The sequence below is a fragment of the Ixodes scapularis genome, unplaced genomic scaffold, assembly GCF_016920785.2.
Source record: "Ixodes scapularis isolate PalLabHiFi unplaced genomic scaffold, ASM1692078v2 PGA_scaffold27__4_contigs__length_417560, whole genome shotgun sequence".
Lineage (NCBI taxonomy): Eukaryota > Metazoa > Arthropoda > Arachnida > Ixodida > Ixodidae > Ixodes > Ixodes scapularis.
Window position 1 is genome coordinate 12,928 of NW_024609854.1, and position 14,761 is coordinate 27,688.

Consider the following 14,761-nt stretch of genomic DNA (forward strand, 5'->3'; position numbering starts at 1 on the left):
ACATGTACACACCCAAATCACTTGCTGCAGCCCTACTGGCAACACTGAGCAAGAGCGGCACACGGAGGCTGCCATGATGGCGCTGACGTTGCCGTGACGTCACATGTTGGTCAGGGTGCTTGCTTTGTAGCTAGTTGGCGCTAGCGACTGTCTGCTTTTTGCTTATGTTATCGGTTTATACAGTTATGCAAGAGCGCGTAATGGCGACTGGAGGAAATTGGTGTTGTGTGTGGAAGCGTCGCTTGAAAACACGGTCTACAAAAACCGTCTATTGTCAGACCCCAAGATATAACAAAAAGTGCCTCCAATTAAAAGGCATAACGTCGATCAGTTTTTCTTGGCGTGCTAGCAACAAAAGCTCCCTTACCATTCCGCTTCGGAAGCGGCATCTGGGTCCAAATGGCGGCGGATCACGAATGCAGCCGCCGCTGGCGCTTCCCGCGGAGGCGATGCCGACGGATCGTATGAAAACGGGTTATCGTCATCGTCCTCAACATCTAGCAGCATATCCTCATCGTTGCTCGATTCAGACGAGCCTGATGAGTCCATTTTTATCCGCGGCACGAACACAAAAGAGTCACCTGCTGCCAGGCTGGCCAGGCTCAAACTGCACACGTGCGAGTGTTTATACCATACGTGACGTCACGTCAAAATGGCGGACCAGTCGAGTTGCAAGTTAGTTTCGGTATCGGTTTCAGCGTATTTTAACGATTATAAATTATGTAAACAGTTTTTTCATGATTTAACCGCTGCTATAGGCTAAATTTTTAGTACCGTTTCCGAAAATATGTTTTGATAAAAACGCTCAAATTGACGGCGGAGCTGCCCTTTAAGAAAGCAGACCTATCGATTCCACGCGCCCTCGTTCATTTCTGAGAGACGACCCAACATTCCTGGCCCCGTGCAGACACTGACTTTTTGAGAACCTACCCACTATCCTTTCAATAAAAACCAATCAGGGGTCGGCGTCGTTCTGACGTCACTGCAACTCCTGCGCTAGAAGCAGAAGATTCGCTCTCCGAATTGGACACGAGTCCGATGCCGAAAGTTTATCGACGCGTTCATTGGACACAGTGGCCAGCCGAACGCTAACGCGGCGCTTGTATCCAATCAGTGTCTTCCTTTTATTGCACTGTGATAACGACAAAATTAGAGGAAGACGCTTATTAAGGTGAGTGAAACGCGATAGCTAAATATAAACCTTCGCTTGTCTGGCTCGCAACCGAAGGGTCGTGGGTTCGATCCCGTTCCGTTTAATGTTCTTCTAATTTTTTTTTCTTTAAGGCAAAAGAATTACTTCTCAACCGATCCCATCCCACCGACACCGACACCGACACCGACGCCGACACCGACGCCGGCTTTTCTGTGACGCGAGCTTCTTAAAGCTAATGCGCAGGCTTTGATTGTTTTAGGTGGTGTTGCTGCACTCCGCCTCTCAGTTCGGCCCATCACGGAAACGAGAGGAACGGTTTCTCCAGGAGTGGAAGAAGGCACGAGTGTTTCGCGTCGAAGAGAGTATTCACTCTAGAAATTACTTGGCTGGTGCCAACTTACAAGTTGCTGCCGGCAGTTACCACGGCAACTCCAGGCAGCAGTTGCAGGACTAGATTGAGACCGAAGATGAACGTTTCTGGCGTGGCCATGGGGACCAACTGCGCGGAAGCTCGACGGCAACATCAGCAGCGGACTCGGAAGACATCTCTTCAGTAGACGTAGGCTTTTCTGGCGTATCAGAAGAGGTCCTCGAGGAACCCGACGCTAATACCAACGCCAAACCAGCAGACGAGTAACCTGATGCGTCCACAGTACGGCCTATGGGATCTTCGTCAAGAAACTGAGGGAGAGGAGGAGACGAGAGGGCGGAGACGTTAGAACGCCCAGCTCTGGTTGGTACGATTAGGGGGTAGACCTAAAGCTAAGCTGCCTTTGTCTCGATGCACTCGTTGAACGCGTTAGAACGTGGAGTGCAGTTGGCTTTCGCATTCGAACCCGTTTGAACGCCGGCGTCCGGCCTTTTGCTCTCGCATTCGAACGCATTCGACGAGTGCAGTGGCATAGCCTCCTCTATACTTACAAAGCCTGGCAGTTCGACGACGGAGCCTATAGAGTGCCCGGTCGCACCCCTTACAAAAATGGCATATCTGGACTTATATAAAAAAACACAAATATGGATATATAAAAAATTGGGCAGATCTGGCCATATCAAGCACATCAGTTTATATAAGCCTTATATAGCCAGATCTGCCCAATTTTTTATATATCCATATCTGGGTCTGCCAAATAGGGGTATACCTGCCTCCCATATCAGGGTGTTTTTTTGTTTTTTGTTTTTATTATTCTTGCAGATTTGTTTAAAAAAAAAAGTCATGAAAGCTACACTTATTCGGCTTCTGCGAGTGAGTTATATGCCCATGGGAACATTACCTGGGCGCTAAGCTTTGCGATTACTCGGCTAATTAATTAAAATTCACTAATGAACTTCTCAATTAGTGAAAATAGACATGCGGTTCCAAGAAGCAGCTAGCGGGGCGTCGTCCAAAATTTCTAAATCAGTCATTTTCAGTATTTCAGCGCGTGAGAAGCGCACTAAAGTTACCAATCATGGAACAGGTACAAGGCTAGCGGCTTCGGTAAGGCGCTATTTGTTATCTAGCCCCAGCCTTGTACCTGGTCCACGAGTGGTAACTTCAGCGCACTACTGCGCTTCACACGCGCTCAGTCATTCTAAAAATTACTGGTTTAGGGGTCTTGGACGAAGCTCAGCAAGTTTCTAACTGAAACCATATGTCTATTTTCACTAATTAAAAAGTTAATTAATGAATTTTAACTAATTCGCCGACTAATCGCAAAGATTAGCAAACTACATAACGTCCCCCTGGGCGTGTCACTCTCGCACAAACGGCATAAGTGTAGCGGTCACGGCTTCTTTTAAAACAAATCTGCAAGAATAAAAAACAAACGGTATCCACCGTGCTGGTAGTTGACTCTTCGACCCTCCACAGCGGGAGCAATGGTAAGCTGTGCCGCGCTCGGCTGTGGCGATTACCCGGTATCCCGACGATCGTTTCGTCGGCATGAACCGCGAGACATCCGTCAAGTTAGAGAAAGTACGAGCGGGAGGAGAGGGATACGCCCGCGGATGACCGAGTTTGCGGCACGCATCTCATAGTGGCGAGCAACGCCACTTTTTGACCGTTGTTTACGTTCGTGCACTCCTTTTCATCGGCTTTTGCCCATTTGTGGAGTAGATGTCCTGTGCCTATCGTTACATAACGCCGATAACGGCGATCGGTCGGCGGCGGCTCCGTGTGCAAGCTCGCCGAGACGCCGCCGTCAGGGGATCGGTTTGTGCCGTCCGCGAGACGGTAGCCCTATCAAGGAGCGAAAGCATGTTGCCATGCCGGTTAGGAAACATCACATTATTAAGCTTAGTCAATGAGAGTTTTCCGTTATTTGATCTATCCTCATCTCACGGTTTAGATTATGACGGTAACCTAGCATTGTTTTCCAGTATTTCGGAAAATCATAACAATCTTTCTACAAGCGACTCGTAAAGCCGCTCGTCAAATTTTGGAACGCGTAATTAAGAGCCTGTGCTGAGGTTGTTTTTTGGCAACACGTCAAAACTTTGTCGGCGGCATATCGAAACTTTCTGCTTGTAGCGCAATCGCACCAATGCCGAAACATTCTGCACAATGATTCTCCCGGCTGCCAGGAGAGAGACACGGCCTAAATCTAGAGGTAATCTGGAAGAATACATTTAGGAAAAACGATCAATTGTCACGAAATAGGTTGCAGCGCACTTACGTTGACGAGACGCGACTTGAAAGGTGGTATTTGAGGGAGATGTCGACACGGCCACGGCAAAACCACCACTCGAACACAGAAACGAGAAGGTGCCCGTGAAGATTCAACACAATGTAGCACAAGCTGTCGTTTGTAGAACCGAACACTAAACGCATCACAAAATATTCTTGGGCTTCTTTGAAGAAATCGCTTGCAAAAGCGGACATACGCAGCGGCCACAGAGGGAAAATTCACACGCCAAACTAGGTCCGGCTAAACGCATTTCGAGATCGGCAACGGCTAATGCGTCATCCGTCAAACCACGTGACCACTTACCTTTTACAACGCTTTCAGCTTAGGGAGAGAGAGAAAAGGATCGAAGGAGCGGCCAAAACGGGGTTTCACGAACAAAAGGCTTATCTTATGGGGCCACAACAAGGGGATGTGTCACTTGTAACGAGGGTTGACAGTGCTGTGAATGCTAAGTGTGGCCTTGGGTACCAGGCAGGTGCGATGTCCTGCTTTGTCACCAGATTCTAGACTGTAGTCACGTGACCCTAACCGGAGACACGATTTGCCTAAAACACGCGTAGCATCTACCCTGCTGTCAATACCGAGTGAACATACAGCTCTATTAAGCCCAGCTTTTGAACTCAAAGCGATGCGAGTTTCAAGAGACTATGTTTTACGCTGTATAACCGACATTATAATTTTAAATGAAAAAATAAACCCGACTATTTTTGTGCATGATGTTGACAAATAAATAGATAAATAAATATGTATATACATATTTTTACCAATAAATTTAAAATCATGTGTACACTGTTTCCAATTTTTTTACGAACGAGTTACACATAAAAGACACCACGGACAGCACATCTTCCGACTTTCAACACACGATGAATCGCCGACGCTCGCAAACGAACGGATGCGATGCTGCGCGAACCGTTTTGAAAGAGCTGCGTATTGTACTCCGGGCGCAACGGCTTCCGTTCGAAGGGAAAAGGATTCGTGACGGCGGAGTAGCGTCTTGCATCTTGAGTAAGCTAACGGTTCGTGTTTGCCCGCTCAATTTAGCGGGGAAACATAAAAAAATTAGTTTCACTGCCAGATTTCGCGGGAAAATTGACGTCACGTGACATACGTACAAATTCAATTTCTCGCTAAATTTAGCGGGGCGGTTACACCGATGGCGACGCCAACACCCCTTAACTCGGAAACGGGTGCCTCAGAGCTGCGACTAAAATCCATTATTTGATTAACTCGCGTTCCGATCGCACTTCGTCATATTGTCACACATCAGACATAAAACCAAATTTTACTTGTCTTTCAATCTTCAAATTGCGCAATTGATTAATTGGTCCAAATTCCTGGAATAACTTCACTTTAAGGATGTTGACAATAGTTAACCAATTACATGAGACTCATGCAATATAGATCAATCAACTGGTGTCTTAGCGAGTACATATAGCTTGTTGCTTGCACGACTGAAACGGGCCCATATATCATTATCAGGTGTTATATTTGCACGCGTATATGGCGATATATGAACGTATTTACGCACTTATACGGCCAGATCTGGCAGTATTTGCCCACCTATTTGGCGAAATACGGCCGTATTAGCTCCCAGATCTGGCGAAATACAGCCCTATTTGACTGCTTATATTATCATATCTGTCCGTATATAAAATATATCAGGCCCATATCTGACATTTTCGTACGGGACATTTGGAGCGCGAGGATCTGGTAGCACAGAGCATAAAAGAGCCATTTCTCGGGGAACATGGACGTCAGCGCACAGCTTTTGCAGCGGCGAGGATCCGAAACACACTTGTTCGCTCGGGAGAAGTGTGTTTCGGCATCTTGACGCAGCGGGGCGCCAGTCACGTGGCTCTCCTCTCATTTGTTGTCTGCCGCTCCACCTTTTCCGTTTCGGCTGCCGCTTCTCGCGGCTATCTGCCAGGCTTTGTCAGTATACAGGAGGCTATGGCAGTGGAGACAAAGGCAGCTCCTAACTTTAGGTCTACCCATAGGTCTACCCCCTAATTGTACCAATTAGGGCTCGGCATTCTGGCGTATCTTCCTCTCCCTCAGCTTCTCGGAGCATCTGGAACTAATCAAGCAGCACCAAAAGTGCGCCGTCACGATCGCTTTTGTGCCCTTTCTATTACCGACTAAACCGATCACGTACACTTTAACCGCTGTTTGATCGGTTCTCTCCAATCGTATTGTCGGCTGCAGTCTGACTTGAAGTGAAAAACAGAGTAGGCAGGGACTGTATAGCATATACGCCTACAAGGTGCAGATGTGGACGCGGGTATATAGGCATGACGGAGACAACAAAAGACACATGTCAGACACCGCGCAGCTCTCGCGCAGCAGTCGCAGCCAATAGAACTGCCTGTCTAAGATGTCTTGACTATTCCGAGTTGCATATAACTTTTTTCTTTATGTTTGTGTAAATGTACGTACATTACAGCTAAACGTGCCATCATGTAGAAACGCGAGCAACAAAAAAGAACAACAACGAGCTGTTGATATTAGTGTATTACTGACGGACTCCCACTCACACGAAAGTAAGCATCACTGCAGCCTACACGAAGTAAAAAGAAAAAAAAAAAGAATGTAATTTGGGGCAGTCTTTTGCGCAGTAAATGTCGCTGTAACTGGAAGCTGCAGGGCGTGATACAAAGAGGAAGAAAGAGCCTCCGGATTATACTTGACGCATCAACAGCCGGAACTTGACGAACAAATTAAAACGGCTATGAGAAGCTCCCACTCGTGGTCCTTTCGGAGCGATCTCTCGCAGACGTTTCCTTGCAGCAATCTTCACGACCCTTTTCATGCCTGCTCGACGCGTTGGACCCCGTCTTCGTCCAGTTCTGAAGCCTCGCCAGACGAGAACATAAAAGTCCTCAGAAATCCGCCCCCCCCCCCCCCCCCCCCCGCCTTGTCTAGGTCGGGTCCAGGCAAACACACTTACACTTTGTCTCACCGTGACTTGGCAAAGCAGGAAAGGCTACGGCCCTTTCCAACCAATCAGAGCGACGGAGGCGAAGCACGTGACACTGACAGGGGCGAAAACGTGACCCCATCAGTCGGAGAAGGAGGAAGTTCTCTCTTACCCTCTTCGGTGTGTCCTAGACGTCGCATTTGAATACCCCTCGGAGTTGAGCCAGTCACTGAAAGTCTATACAAAAGTGACATTCCTCTCGTTCCGCGCCCGTGGCATCGACAGCACCGCGCGCAACTGTTGAGGTCGATTGTAGTCACGTGAATGGCTTCCGACACGCTGATTGGCTCACTGGGTCCGTAGCCTTCGCCGTTTGCCGAGCCACGGTGAGACGGAGTATAGAAGAGAAAGTGGACAAAGGCGACAGGGATCACGAATACGAGCTGCCGCGCCTTGTCCACGCGGGGTTCTCGGCCATAAACGCAAGACATTCTACGGCGCCTGCTAAGGGCGTACAAGGGAGCGCGAGCATTCAAAGTTGGGTGCGAAGCAATCGGTTTTTATTTTTTTTTCAAAAGAGCGGGCTGCTTTCAAAGAGAGGTGCCCGAGTTTAAAAAGGAGGGGATCGCGTGGCCAGCAGCCCTGACTATCGCACGGAGTGAGCTATAGGATCAGCCCGCGGCGCAGAGATGAAGACTCAGACAGCGGCCGCATTTATTCTGGTGAGTCTGTGTTTGCCCGCAAAAGAAAGAAAAAAAGAAACAAAATTGCAGAGTTTATTGATGACCTACTTGTTAACATGAATAATAATTACCAAACAAATGCAATATTCCTAGACTTCGCGAAAGCCTTCGACCGTGTTTTGCATCGTCATCTACTCACCAAGCTTTCAGTTTTTCGTATTGATTCGACTATCATCGCTTGAATTCAGGATTTTCTCACCTCATGAGTTCAGTTAACATCGGATACTTATCACAAATCACCCCTTGGTAAAGTAGCATCAGAATTTCCCCAGAGTGCAGGACTCCTCCCCACTACTATTCTTTATATACATAAACGACCTTCCTCTTGACATCCTTTCGAAAATTAGGCTATTCGCCAATGATTGCGTGATATATTACCCACTCACAAATGATTCAGATTATTTCATATTGCAGGACGACTCAACCCAAATCAATACCTGGTGTGAACGATGGCTTATGCCTCTCAACCTTAACAAGTGTAAAGTATTTTGTTTACCCGGAGAAATCTACAGATACGTGTTTATATTCACTCGGCGGCACGTCAATTAATACATCGTCTTGTTATGAGCACTTAGGAGTACATTTAACTTCATCGCTTTCTTGGATGCTACATGTTGATAATATTATAGCTGAGGCATCATGCACACTTGGATACCTGAAACGTAATTTAAGATCCGTGCCCTGTCACCTTAAGAAACTTGCACACATAACATTTGTTCGACCAAAGCTTGAATATGCGTCATCCATTTGGCGCCCTTCTCAAGCTTACCTCTCTGATAACGTGGAACGGATACAAACCCGCGCAGCCCGATTCATCGCATCAGCTTATCTTCATGACATCAGTGTAACCCAACTTGAAGAAACTCTTGAACTACCCTTACTGTCCAGTCAAAGATTGAATTCTTGGTTGTGCTTATTGCATAAATTCTACTATAACTATCGATACTCCCATACCACCCCTCTTGCTCCACCTTGCAGGTATCATCACAACTTATATCACAGTCAATGCATCAAGCGTATTGCAGGCAAAACGCTTGCGTTCAACACTTCCTTCCCCCTCCCCCCCCCCCCCCCCCCCCCATGCTAGCCATCTGGAACTCCCTTCCCGATGGCGTAGTACTCATTACTGACCCAATAAGGTTTCGCCAGGAAATCTCCTTACACATCCACTAATCATGCCCAACTAAACCCTATCAGTACCTTGTGTTCTTTACTATTGTTATTTTTCCTCTTTCCTTTTCCTATCTTTGTCGTTTTCAAGTGTCAAAACGTATTTTAGTTCTCGCCTAGCCCCCCCCCCCCCCCCCTTTTTATGTAATGCCCACCTGGGCCCTTAAGGATAAATAAATAAAATGAAACAAAAGTTATTATATACAATTTTTTAACTGCTCAATTTACAGACCGCTCCAATAGACCCCTTTGGAAAGTCGCGTGCCGCTTGATATAGGTTGAAACCACCGCAGGACGGCGAAACAGCAGTTCCTACGGAATACGCGAAACTCATTATGTGTGTCGGAGCGTCCACAACGCAATATACTTCGTCTCACCTTAAGTCCAGGCGGAGAAGACGCTATATACGAGCTGATATGGGGAGTCATCAGACATCATCAAAAGAGCACCGTCATGATATTCGTCATGTTTGTGTGCGTGTTCTATAACCGCTGAACAAATCATACACTAAAAGGCTTGGCGACTAGCGCTTAATTGACGCTGTTTGATTTGTCCCATTACTTGGTAGCGTCGGCCACGTCTGGACTCAAGCTGAAACCAAGTATGTGGAGTGCAAGTCGTCTGCTTCTTGCGCAGGAGTTGCAGTGACGTCAGAACGACGCCGATCTCTGATTGGCTTTGATTAACAGGATAGTGGGTGGACCATAATCCTAGATGCCTTGAAGCCTACCCACTATTGTTTTCAATCGGCCAATGAGAGCTCGGCGTTCTGACAACGTCGCAACCCCGGTGCAAGAAGCAGACGAACTTGCACTCTGCATAGGAGCCAACAACCGAATCAAACAGTGCCGGAAGTGCGATGTCACTGCGTTGATAACTTTTTCTGCGAGTGTGGTATTACCTTCTATATAAATAACCGAATGCAAAAAAAAGTCCGCTGTGACTTTGCGGGTTTAGTTTGTGTGTATATGCGTTTGCGTGTCCGCCATTGTGCAGGGATTGTAAAGAACGAAGGGCAAACTTTCAAAAGGGGTCTATAATCTTTGTCTACCGGGCTCTGACATGCGCGTCCTGAGCACGCGACCATAGCCCAATGACTCGACTGTTTTCAGCTGGGCGATGAGCGCTGGAAGGCTGCATAAGGATAAAAAAAATACTTTAGGGAGATGAAGATCTTTGTTTGATCATTCGTTTTTCGTGTCCGCGAACAGCAAAAAATGGTCTCCTTTATAGCCCATAACCCTTTGGATGAGCGGCGTTGCAAGCACTACTGGGTCGTGTACGTGCGTTAAAGACCCTCTGATTATCAGTCCTATACTGCCCTACAGAATTCCCGTCTACAGCGCCATTTCAAGATTCAAATTGGTCGGTGCATAGGTTTATACTATGCTGCGTACATTTCCGTAGAACTACGCGGCCGCAGCTGAAGAAACGTCCGCGGGCTCCTGCCACATGACAATGTCGGGTGCGCAAGAAGCGAATGCTCGTGGCTGGGAGTCCGCTAGAGGCACATCTGCAGCCCCCCCTCGCCGCCATCTCCGAGGCGCATAAGCGGAATCGCGTGCGAGTGTTTTTAAAGGGGCGGTGCAACGATTTTCAGACTTTGGCCAATTAACCGCGGAAATTAATCTGCGTCGCCTATGCAACGAAAAACAGAAAACAGTATTTTCTTGCAAGCGCTAGTAATTATTAAGAAAAATAATGAAACAAATCGAAGGTTAAATCGCCTTCTAACTCTCCACGTCTACTTTTGAGTGACGTACTCTAGGGGTTCACATGGTTTCCCCTTGGGTCCTCTCTTCAGAGACCCTAGCCGCTTTCTCTGCGATTGTCGACTTTTAAAGTATTAGCATAGTCGAAGGTCGCGGCGAGCGATTGGTACAAAGGACGGTTCGCCACGGGGCTGACGGCGAGTGTAGCAGCGGAGGGGGACAGGGTTTGCTGACTTCCGTGTATCCCCCAGAGACGCTGTCATTTTAGTTTCCGTAACCGCTACTGGCGGCTGCAGATCGGCAAATACTTCTTTTTTTACTTTGCGATTACGCAGCAGCATAGCAGTTCTTCGGGGAAAGGTGGCGCTTTTTTGGTCACTTCGGGTTGCATAAACAAGATAAAAAAAAAAATGACCGCATCTCCACGCGGTGAATGATGTTGATTGGGGCGAAGATCTGGTGGTGCTGATGATACTGATTTTGTTCATAGTAGTGCTGATGATGCTGATTTTTTTCTATTGCTCGTTTCATGCAACGTTTTATCCATGACATCCCCAGCTCTTGAGTTACTACCACATCTCAAAGCCCCCTACTCGTCCCGCAGTCGTGGCCGAGTGGTTAAGGCGATGAACTAGAAATCCATTGGGGTCTCCCCGCACAGGTTCGAATCCTGTCGACTGCGCAAACATTTTTTTTTTCTTTTTAAAAGACAGATGGGATGGCAACCGATGTGAGCACGGACGCCGGACGGACAAGGCTAGACCCCAAGGAGCTTCGCCCCTAAAATGCAAACTGCCAATTCTTTTAACATTAAAATTGTTGCACTGCTCCTTGACTTCGCCGAGTCGGGCCAGAGAGTCGCGTGAACTGCACTTGCAGCAGAGCACGCGAAATTGCCGTTCGGCCGCTGTCCAGAGCGCCCCACCGGCGCATTTTATATTTCTGCATTACGGGTATATCCTCATGTATAAAAATAATATTAATTATGTGTTTTAGGTTTTAGATCATTGTGTATGAGAGTGAACCAAACGTTATTTATTGCAGTGATGTCACTTTCAAGCATTTGTAATATGACGTTACGGTTTCCCTAAATCTTGAGTGTATGAATATGGTCTCTAGAATATTTATGCACCTGTTTGTGTGTTGTTTTCTTCTTTCTTTTTTTTCTCTCTCGTGTTTGCTACTACACTGCACCGCTGAGCAATGTAGAAGGGTGGTGGGGCCTATACTCGGCGACAACTTTTCTTGGCAATGCAAGGGAAGGTACGTCCCGCGTCCCCTCCCCCATTTTGAGTGTACGCAGGCTCTCCTCCTCCCCCATTTCCGGGGAGAGGAGGAGAGCCTTCGTACGCTCAAAATGGGAGAGGGGACGCGGGACGTACCTTCCACTGCATTGCCGAGAAAAGTTGTCGCGGAGTATAGTCAGGTAAAGCTTGTTTCACTTTTGCATCCCGACCCGTCACTCAAGAAGTCCAAAATAAAGATTACTACGAGCGAAGATTGCGGAATCATGGTTGCCGGAGCGGCGTCTACCGCCGTTTCAATGAGAGAGCAGTGCGTCGCGTTGAAGCGAACAAACGAGCAAGCCAGCAGATAACAAAGGACGCGCATGCGCAATGCGCGGTTCTCAGCAGCAGGCGGCGTGCGGCGCTCCGGTGTTATAGGTGTGACGTGACTTCTGTGACCAAGTTTTCGTGATATTGACCTCCACACTTTGCACCCCCTTCTAAGCGCGGAGAAAGGCGTAGTTGTACGTCAAAATGACGTCGCCTGTGTCTATAAACCGCAATACAGAAAATTTCATTCAAAATTTCTTGAGTGCACACTTGACACCGTTAAAAAATAGCTAGCGAATACCTGAACGAAACAAGGTTACAGTTGAGTTTCTTTCGTAAATCGCCGCGTTATCACACACACACACAAAAAAAAAAAAAGAAAAAAAACAAACAAACAAAGGACGCTTGAGTTTTGAGCTGTCGCTACACTCGCACGAATCAGTGCACAAGTTCCCTCCGCGAGCTCGCTGGAGCTAGCTAAAGCAGGTGCCCAGTTACGGACGCACGCATGCTCGCGAGTGATCTCCAGGGCCGGAGGTAAGGGTGACCTCTCCCCAACTGCCCCTAAGATGACAGTGCGGTGGGAGCTACGCTCTCGCGAGACCAATCGGCCGCTTCCCTTTCATCACCTGACCCCTCTCCCTGCACGTGAATGTAAATCTAGACTAAGTCTTCTTGGACTTAGGCTAGGCGGCGCAAGCTACAGCCCGTTACTAAGGGTATAGCCAGAGCCGTAAATGTAGAGAGTTTGGCTATTCGTTGGGAAGTATAGGAGACAAATGAGGAGGCGCCATTGGCCGAAAGTGGGCTGCGCGTGTTCCAGGGCGTCTTCAGAAATTCGAATGTGACCAACCAGAAGCCGTAAATAATACCCTGGCGGTGGTCGCGAGAAACAAACCTGATAACTGCATTGGTGTAACTCTCAATGGCTGAAAATATAGTACACGTGATGTTTCAATCACGTTAATCCAAAATGATGGTGAAAGAGTGCGACTAGCGGAACGATCGACATGATCCGTACGCCAAGCGCCCAGGGCCGGGAATCTGCCGTCTGAACGTCCGTGCAAAACAGAGTTGCGTGGTGCATTTGTTTCTTACATCTTTCTGCATGATCATGATCAAAACAACACGTGCACCTTATTTTCAACCACAAAGAGTTTCTACACTTCACTCTTACGTGTTTATTAAAACCATATACGAACATAGACTTTTGATCAGAACTGTTTGCCGCAACCACCGCTAGGGGATTCTTTTCGGCTTCTGGTTGGTCAAGAGAGCATGCCAAGCCCTCTTTCCGACTCTGCCGCACGCCCTGACTCTGCCCGCGCCTCCCATTGACCAAACTCTCTCAATACACGGCTCTGGGTATAGCCACTAGCATATATCCACCTATGTACCGGGTGGAAGCGTGATCACGTGGCAAAAGATAGTCGTACAGCTGGTCAAACTGAGCACGTACCTTTCACCGCACTGTCAGCTTATGAATGAAAGGAGTTACAAGGGAGAGTGAGAAGCATGCGGAGCTATGCCTCCCCTAGCTTTACAACTGACACATGTCCAGATACGAGCAGAAGGAATCACGACGACCGCGTTTCATGTGCCAAACGGCAAGCAGTTACCGGATGTCCTGGAAACTCGCTGTCACGTCTCGGCGTATCAAACGCTGCTCTGCGAATAGGTTCTGTGCTGGTTTTCGTTTCATGGAGAGGACGGGAACATTTGATGTACTCTTCAAGTGAAGGATGTAATCAGAACCTCCTTTGCCAGCAGGCGCCTCGGCTGCACAGCTGCATCGTCCGAAGATATCCTGTCGCTCACAATTGCTCTCAAGAGCGAACCATTTACATATAGCTATTTTTTATTGCGTGCTCTTTGGGCACTCGTGCGTTAATGTGTTCGCTTAGGCATCGAAAAAAGGGAGTTGTGTGTGCGCATGTTTTTTTTTCTTGCTATGTAGGGATTGCAGTGATAACATGAGGTGAAACTGTTTCTGTGGGGTTTTTTTTCGTACACACTTCCTTTATCTCTTTTTACGTCGAACCGCACAATCAAAAGAAAAAAAACCTTGAAAAAAAATTTCTGGCTACGCCACTGGTCTAGACCGCTTGTGGTGTACTGTGTGCTCATTTATACCAGATGAAAAATCTGTAATATGACTCAGGTTACGTGGTCTATTCCCAGGAAAAAAGTGATTATTGTTACATATTGCTAGATCCCCCCTCCCCCTTTGTAGCGTCAAATTCAAGTAGCTCTGTCCCACTAAAGCCAGCTCATATGCGTCATTATCCTTTCATTTTTTGTCTCATATTGCTAACCTATTATAAGTTACCGGATATGCGTAGCTCTGGAATCGTTGTCACAAAAAGGAAAAAAAAAATATTTTGCGAATAATTGACCACTTTTAAAAATGCCTGCATGCAACACTGCGCGCGTTGCATTATGGGTCCTCTTCGGCCATGGAGACGAGTAGCTTGGTTTTGATTTCGATTGTTCTGTTGACGAAGTAGTGCACCTCAGCACTGAATGAAAATAAAGTCAGCGCTCGCTTGCATTCCACCCATTCATCTTCGTGAGAGCCCCCATTAAAACACAAACCTCCAGCGGCCGTAAATACCTGCCTAGACTTAGCAAGGACTAGGAGTGAGGCCTGCAGCGTCCCATACCTGTCTGGCGGCTTGCATATCACTTCAGAGCGCAATATGACACGGACCATTTAAAAAGTCTAGTGCATTGGGACGATGGAACAAGATGATCGACCCAATAATATTTTTCTTCTTCCTTTGTTTACCTGCGCACAAACTCAGGTATGTCGGGAGCCCCCAAAACTCGTGCCCCAGCATT